Genomic DNA, 9,351 nt, shown 5'->3' with positions numbered 1-9,351 from the left:
AGAACCATTTAGGGCCGGGTGCCGTGGCTCACGCCTGTAATCCTAGCTCTCTGGGAGGCCGAGACGGGCGGATTGTTTGAGGTCAGGAGTTCGAAACCAGCCTGAGCAAGAGCTAGACCCCCGTCTCTACTATAAATAGAAACAAATTAATTGGCCAACTAATATATATAGAAAAAATTAGCTGGGCATGGCGGCGCATGCCTGTAGTCCCAGCTACTTGGGAGCCTGAGGCAGTAGGATCGCTTGAGCCCAGGAGATTGAGGTTGCTGTGAGCTAGGCTGATGCCATGGCACCCACTCTAGCCTGAACAACAAAGTGAGAGTCTGTCTCAAAATAAAAAAAAAAAAAAGAACCATTTAGATGTATCAGAAATTAATCGATGTTATAAATGCTGCAAGGGACAAGTTATAGAATGACAAATTGAAAGATAGGTGAGGAATTAACTCAGAATTCAGCAAATGGGGGAAAAGATATTTAAAAATAAGAACAGTTAGCATACATAGAAGAATGATATATCAATATGTATCCAAGTAGGTGCTTTGGAAGAATTAATAGAGAAAATGATAAAGCATTATTTGAAGATATTTTCTAGAATTGAATGTGTGAGTCGTCAGATATTGGGCAGGATAAATAAGACTAAACACGCCCTTAGGCCGGGCGTGGTGGCTCACTCTGTAATCCTAGCACTCTGGGAGGCTGAGGTGGGCAGATTGCTCAAGGTCAGGAGTTCAAAACCAGCCTGAGCAAGAGCGAGACCCCATCTCTACTATAAATAGAAAGAAATTAATTGGCAAACTAAAAATATATAGAAAAAATTAGCCGGGCATGGTGGCGCATGCCTGTAGTCCCAGCTACTAGAGAGGCTGAGGCAGGAGGATTGCCTGAGCCCAGGAGTTTGAGGTTGCTGTGAGCTAGCCTAGCTGGGGCAACAGAGTGAGATTCTGTCTCAAAAAAAAAAAAAAGCACTTAAAAATGACTTAAAATTCAGAATAAGGAAAATGAGAAAATCTTAAAAGATATAAGGACAGGGCCGGGCGTGGTGGCTCACGCCTGTAATCCTAGCATTCTGGGAGGCCGAGGCGAGTGGATTGCTCCAGGTCAGGAGTTTGAAACCAGCCTGAGCAAGGGCGAGACACCATCTCTACTATAAATAGAAAGAAATTAATTAGCCAACTAATATATATATATATATATATATATATATATATATATATATATATATAATTAGCTGGGCATGGTGGCGGATGCCTGTAGTCCCAGCTACTTGGGAGGCTGAGGCCCCTCAAGTAGGATTGCTTGAGCCCAGGAGATTGAGGTTGCTGTGAGCTAGGCTGATGCTATGGCACTCACTCTAGCCTGGGCAACAAAGTGAGACTCTGTCTCAAAAAAAAAAAAAGATATGAGGACAAAAAGATGCATTAACTACAAATGAATTACAATTAGATTGACAGCAGACTTCTTAGCATCAATAAAAATGAAAACACAATGAACAATGGCTTCAAAGTACTGGTGGAGTAGAAATAGCTGGTAACGCACAGTTTTAGCTATGTTATAACTCAAAGTAAAATATCTCAAGAATACAAGGATGGTATATTGGAAAATATCCCAATGTAATTTACTATATTAATAGATTAAAAGAAAATAAATCTCATCCCAATAACAGTTACATGGCTGGATACTTTCCGCACAGCCCTCATATACAAGGAACTCCTGCAAATCAACAAGAGAAGGACAGCTACTCCAACCTGAAAAAAAAGACAGAGGCTACGCATAAGAAATTTATACAAGCAGAAACCAAAGCCAACACACATACAAATGAATGCTGAAAGTCATCTGTAATTAGTGAAATGCAAATCAAAGTAACAGTAAGCTATCTCTTTACAACATGGTTTCTCAATATTGGTATTACTGACATTTTGGGCCAGACAATTCTTTGTGGTGGGGCTCTTCTGTTCATAGTAGGATGTTTAGCAGTATCCTTGGTCTCTAGACATCAGTAGACATTCCAGTTGTGAAATCAGAAATGTCTCTAGACAGTGCCAGTTATTTCCTGGGGGATAAAATTGTCCCTGCTTGAGAACCACTGCTTTACACCTAATAGCCTGGCAAAAAAATGGGAAAGCTAGTTAATGTTAAGTGTTAGCAGAGACATGGCAACACAGGAAGCCTCGGGCTTTGCTAATGGGTATCTGAGAGGCACAGCCATTTTTGTGAGCAGTATCTCATGACCCAGCAATTCAGTGTACGGGTATTTACACAGGTCCATAAGGGACACATATGAGGATGTTCTATGCAGCTTTGTTTGACGGTGGAGAGTGAGAGGTAAATTAAAATGTGCTGGCAGAGTACTCTGTCCAACAAGAGTACATATTTTTCTCAGTGCACATGAAACCTTCTACAGGACAGACCCTAAGGTAGGCGACAAAATAAGTTTTCTTTTTTATTTCTGCATATTATGGGGGTACAAATGTTTAGGTTATGTATGCTGCCCTTGCCCCCACCCTCAGCCAGAGCTTCAAGTGTGTCTATCCTCCAGATGGTGCACATCGCACTCATTATGTATGTATATACCCATCCCCTCCTCCCAAAACAAGTTTTAATACATTTTTAAAAAATGAAATCATACAAAGTATTTTTTCTGATCAAAATGAATAAAATTACAAATCAATAGAAAGAAAAATGGACAATTCACAAATTAAACCATATACTCTTAACTACTAGATTAAAGAAGAAATTACAAAGGAAATTAGAAAATATCTTGAAACAAATTTTAAAAAGAACACAACATACCAAAACTTACAGGATGCAGCAAAAGCAGTACTAACGGGACGTTTACAGCTATAAACACATACACTAAGTCCTCATTTGATGTCGTTGATAGGTTCCTAGAAACTGCAACTTTAAATAAAATGACATATAACAAAACAAATTTTACCATTGGTATAATTGGATTATACCAGTTGGTATAAAGAAAAACACATTTTGGTCCCTAAAACATTCCAAACGTTCTAAATAAAGACCAAAACACTTCTAATATTAAACACTGAAATAAATATAATATATACATTTAAGAAAGATTAATAAAAACAAGTAAGGTAATTATTTACCCAAATTTTGGTAAATCAGTGAGTGATGGCAGTTGTAGTAATCGTGGGTTAAATCAAGGAATAAATGTTTGCAAAGCAAAAGTTGTAAGGAGCACCTTCTATCACCACAAAGTTAAAAAACAATCACAAATCTCGCTGAGCAATTTCAGATAGCATTGTTTATTGTTGTGCATCATTGACTTTATAAATTTTTATTTAACAATAATTTGTATTCATTCATTCGTTTTCCAACCTGCTTATTCCAGGGTTTCAGGTGGCCAGAGCCTATCTTGGTGGCTCAGGGAGAAAGGCAGGAACCAATCCTGGACACGATGCTATTCCCTTGCAAGGTGCACTCACACACACTCCCATACTCACTCAAGATTGGGACCGTTTAGACGCTCCAATTCACCTAATGCGCACATCTTTGGGATGACCTGGAGTACCTAGAGAAAACCCATGCAGACATGGGGAAGACATGCAAACTCCACACACACAGTGGCCCCAGCTGGGAAGTGATTTTTTTTTCTCATCAGTGTTATAATGAAACATTGATCAAAAGGATGTTATTCAAGGACCTGCTGTACACTGAAAAAAAGAAAGATTGCAAATCAATGCCCTAGCTTTACACTCTGAGGAACTTGAAAAAGATAAGCAAACCCAATCCAAAGCTAGCAGCAGAAGGAAGGATATAATAAAGTTTAGAGCAGAGATAAAGATAATAGAAAAATAGAGAGATCAATAATACCAATAGTTGGTTCTTGAAAAGATCAACAAAATTGATAAAATTTTAGCTAGATTGACTAGAAAAAAAGAAGAAAAATTAAATTACTAAAATCAGAAAATAAAGTGGAAACATTACTACAGATTTTGCAGAAATAAGAGGACTATACGAGAATGCTATAAACAACCATATGCCAGCAATTTAGAAATATAGGCCAGATACATAAATTCTTAGAAACATACAATTTACCAAAACTGAATCATAAAGAAACAGATAATATGAATAGACCTATAACTAGAGTAGGGAGACAGAATGAGTAATCAAAATGTCCCAACAAAGAAAAGCCCTGGATCAAATGGCTTCACTGGTAAATTCTACCAAACATTTATATAAGAATGAACACCAATCCTTCTGAAAGTTTTCCAAAAAATTCAAGAGAAGGGAACATTTCCTAACTCATTCTATGAGACCACTATTACCCTGATACCAATGCCAGACATTAGAAGAAAAGAAAATTATGGACCAATATCCCTCATAAATATTGATGCAAAAATCCTCAACAAAATACTAGCAAACCAAATTCAGCAGTGTATTAAAGAGATTATACACCATGATCAAGTGGGATTTATTCCTGGAATGCAAGGTTGATTCAACATATTAAAATCAATCAACATAATATACCACATTAACAGAATGAAGGGGAAAAACCTACAAGATCATCTCAATTGATGCAGAAAAAGCATTTGACAGAATTTAACACCCTTTCCATGATAAAAACACTCAACAAAGTAGAAATAGAAAAAAACTACCTTAACATAATAAAGATCATATATGAAAAACCCACAGCAAACATCAGACTCAATGATAAAATGTAAGAACTGTTTTTCCTTTACTATCAGGATCAAGACAAGGATGCCTGCTTTTGCCACTTCTATTCAATATACTATTGGAAATTCGAGCCAGTGAAATTAGGCAAGAAAAAAGAAATAAGAGCATCCAAATTGGAAAGAAAGAAGTAAAGTTATCTGTTTACAAATGACATGATCTTACATGAGGAAAGCCCTAAAGATTCCATGCATATACTCACAAAAAACCCCACTGGAACTAATATGCAAATTCAGCAAAGTTGCAGGACACAAAACCAACATGTAAAAATCAATTGTGTTTCTATATATTAATAATGAATAACCTGAAAAGGAAATTAAGAAAATATTTACAATAGCATTAACAAGACTCAAATACTTAAGAATAAACTTAACCAAGGAGGCAAAAAATTTCTACACTGAAAACTATAAAACACAGCTGAAAGAAATTAAAAAGACATAAATAAATAGGAAGGCATCTATTCTTATGGATTAGAAGACTTAGTACTATTAAGATATCAATACTAGCCATAGCGATCTACAGATTCAATGCAATCCCTATCAAAATTCCAATGACTTTTTTGCAGAAATAGAAAAATCTATTCAAAATTCATATGGAATCCCAAGGGACTCTGAAGAGCCAAAACAAACTTGAAAAAGAAGAACAAAGGTGGAAAACTCAGATTTCATGATTTCAAAACTTATTACAAAACTATAGTAATCAAAATGGTATGGTATTGCCATAAAGACAGACATATAGATCAATGGAATAGAATAGGGAGCCCAGAAATAAACCTTAGCGTATATGATAAAATGATTTTCAACAAGGGTGCCAAGACCCTTCAATAAAGAAAAGATAGTGTTATCAACAAATGGTACTGAGAAAACTAGATATCCACATGCAAATGAATGAAGCTGGATCCTTACCTTATACCGTATATAAAAATTAACTCCAAAAGTATCAAAGACTAAATGATAAGAGCTAAAACTATAAAACTTTTAGAAGAAAACAGGAGAAAAGTTTCATGACATTGGATTTGGCAATGACTTCTTAGATATGACACCAAAAGCATGGGCAACAAAAGAAAAATAAATTGGACTTCATCTAAATTAAAACCTTTTATAAATCAAAAGACACTATCTATTCAAAACCAGCCTGAGCAAGAGTGAGACCCTGTCTCTACTAAAAACAGAAAGAAATTAATTGGCCGACTACAAATATATAGAAGAAATTAGCTGGACATGGTGGCGCATACCTGTAGTCCCAGCTACTCAGGAGGCTGAGGCAGAAGGATTGCTTGAGCCCAGGAGTTTGAGGTTGCTGGGAGCTAGGCTGACTCCACGGCACTCTAGCCAGGGCAACAGAGTGAGACTCTGTCTCAAAAAAAAAAAAAAAAAAGGACACTATCCAGAAAGTGAAATGACAATCCACAGAATGAGAGAGAATATTTGCAAGTCTTATATCTGATTAGGGATTAATATCCAGAATATGTAAGGTATATAAAAAATTTCACTATAACAAAACAACAAATAAACCATTTATTTATTGCTTCACAAATGGGCAAAGGATCTGAATAAACATTTCTCCAAAGATATACAAATAGCCAATAAATACATGAAAAGATGCTCAAGATCATTAGCCATCAGGAAAATGCAAATCAAAACCACAGTGAGGGCTGGGCGCTGTGGCTCACGCCTGTAATCCTAGCTCTTGGGAGGCCGAGGCGGGCGGATTGCTCAAGGTCAGGAGTTCAAAACCAGCCTGAGCAAGAGCGAGACCCCGTCTCTACTATAAATAGAAAGAAATTAATTGGCCAACTGATATATATATATAAAATTAGCCGGGCATAGTGGCGCATGCCTGTAGTCCCAGCTACTCGGGAGGCTGAGGCAGAAGGATCACTCGAGCCCAGGAGTTTGAGGTTGCTGTGAGCTAGGCTGACGCCACGGCACTCACTCTAGCCTGGACAACAAAGCGAGACTCTGTCTCAAAAAAAAAAAAAAAAAAAAAAAAAAACCACAGTGAGATCTCACTTCACACCCACTATGATGGCTATTCAAGACAAAAACAAAAAGAAAAAAACAGAAAATAGGAAGTGTTGGCAAGGATGTGGAGAAATTAGAACACTAGTGTATCGCTGGTAGGAATGTAAAATGATACAGCCATAATGAAAAAGTTTGGCATTTCCAAACTGTTTAATATAGAATTATCATATGATGCAGCAATACACTTCTGAGTATATATACCCCAAATAATTGAAAGCAGGGACTCAAACAGATACTTGTATACTAATGTTCTTAACAGCATTACTGACAACAGCAAAAGGTGGAAACAATCTAAGTGTCCATGAACAGATGAATGGAAAAGCAAAATGTAGCATATACATGCAATGGAACACTATGCAATCTTAAAAAGGATACATGGCATAACACAAATTAACCTTGAAAACATTATGCTAAGTCAAACCAGCCAGACATAAAAGGACAAATGTTATATGATTCCACTTAAACAAGGTACCTAGAATAGATAAAAGACAGAAAGTAGAATAGAGGTTACTAAGGGACAGAGGTAGGGGAATGAATTATTGTTTAATATGTACAGAGTTTCAGTTTAGGATGATGAGAAATTTCTGGGAATGGAATAGTGGGGATGGTTGCAAAATATTGTGAATATACTTAACACTACTAAATTATACACTGAAAAATAGTTAAAACAGGCTGGGCATGGTGGCTTACTCCTGTAATCCCAGCACATTGGGAGGCTGAGGCATGAGGATTACTTGAGGCCAGCCTGGGCAACACAGCGAGGCTGTGTATCTACAAAAAACTTTAAAAATTAGCTTGGCATGGTTGTGTGCACCTATAGTCCTAGCTACTCAGGAGGCTGAGGCAGGAAGGATTGCTTGAGCCTAGGCATTTGAGGTTGCACTGAGCTATAATCACGTCACTGTACTACAGCCTGGGTGACAGAGCAAGACCCTATCTTCTCAAAAAAAAAAAGTGCCAGATACATAGGGAACAGAATAAGACATATAATACATAAATATAAAATATGTGCCTATAAAATAATATTCATGTTGCAAGAATGCACACACAGATTATTAGAATTAATGAGACAATAACTCAAATTCTAGACCTAACAATGCAATGAAGTTTCAATCACTATCCTAACTATATCTTTTTATGGAACAAGGTGATCCTAAATTTTGTATGGAAATGTAAAAGGTCAAAAATAGCTTACACAATCTTAAAGAAAACAAGGTGAAAGTATTTTATCTATTAGGTATTAAGACTTATAAAAATAGCTAGACATGGTGGCATATGCCTATCGTCCCAGCTACTGGGTAGGCTGAAGCTAGAGGATCACCTGAGCCCAGGAGCTCAAATTCAGCCTAGCAACATAGCAAGACCCTATCTATAAAGAAAACAAAACAAAATAAAAACAAAACAAAAACCAGACTTATAATATACAAAATCATTACAATTAAGATAGGAGGGTAATTAAGGTATTATAACTAAGATAATACAAGGAATGACAATTAGGCTAATAGAATATGATAGAGTCTAGAAACAGACATACATGTACACAATTAATTTACAATAAAAATGGCATTGAAGAGCAACAGAGAAATTATGGTCTTTTCAATAACTAATGGTGGGACAACTGGATAGCCATTTAGGAAAAAAAAAAAGAAACTAAGTCACTATCTAACATCATATACAACATAAATTCCAGATCTATATCTGGAACATGAAATAATGAAGGTTTGGGAGGTAATATATGGAAGATATTTTTGGCCTCCTTAAGAAGACAATATTATATATGGGCAATAGATAGATATTGACTATATATTGTCTTCTTAAACAGGAGACAAAAAATAGGAAATACTGAAAAGTTTAACCACATTAAAATTCAGCCTGCTGCCTTCCTATGTTCACCAACCCTAAACTATTCATAACTTTTTCTCAGTCCCTACCAGTTACCTTCTTTGAAAGATCCATATTAAACCAGTTGAATCATTATCCCAAATTCCTATAAATACCCTACTCTATGTCCCCTTTTTGAATCATCACCAAGACTTTGTGTCACATTGTTCTTCCTTGCTACAGTAGGCTTAATAAGCTTTGTTTGATGAACAGGTTTCCTTACTGATCTTTTGGGAGCATAACTACTGATAGTCCTCACTTTTTTGAGATATATACTGAAATCTTTAGAGATGAAATTATATTTCTGAGATCTGCCCCAAAATTGGTTCAATAAAATAGAGAAAGTAGATAGAAATAGACAAGATTAGTCATAAATTGTTGATGTTGGATAATGATATATGGGAGTTCATTAGACTATCCTATTTTTGCTTATGTTTTAAATTCTCTATATTAATAAATGAGTTATACTTCTTTTCATAGTCCTCAAGAGGGGAAGCTTGTTAAAGTCATAGTCAAGTTACACTATATGGCTGTGACTACCTGGCTTATATTTAGGAAACATCTAGTCAAATATAGCCTAAGTTATGCTAGATTTTTGCAGTCCGGCCACTGACAGAAGGCAGGGAAGAACAGACTGTTTGTAGATTTGAGGGCAATAATTCTATTTACATTAGAACACCCCTAATGTAGAACTAAAATAGATATAATTAACTTAAATTTGACATTTAAATCTTGGTTAAAACAAAGAAGG

This window comes from Microcebus murinus, chromosome 4 (assembly GCF_040939455.1).
Source record: "Microcebus murinus isolate Inina chromosome 4, M.murinus_Inina_mat1.0, whole genome shotgun sequence".
In the NCBI taxonomy this organism is placed as follows: domain Eukaryota; kingdom Metazoa; phylum Chordata; class Mammalia; order Primates; family Cheirogaleidae; genus Microcebus; species Microcebus murinus.
The sequence above is the reverse complement of the archived record's forward strand: the minus strand, read 5'-3'. Positions refer to the sequence as shown.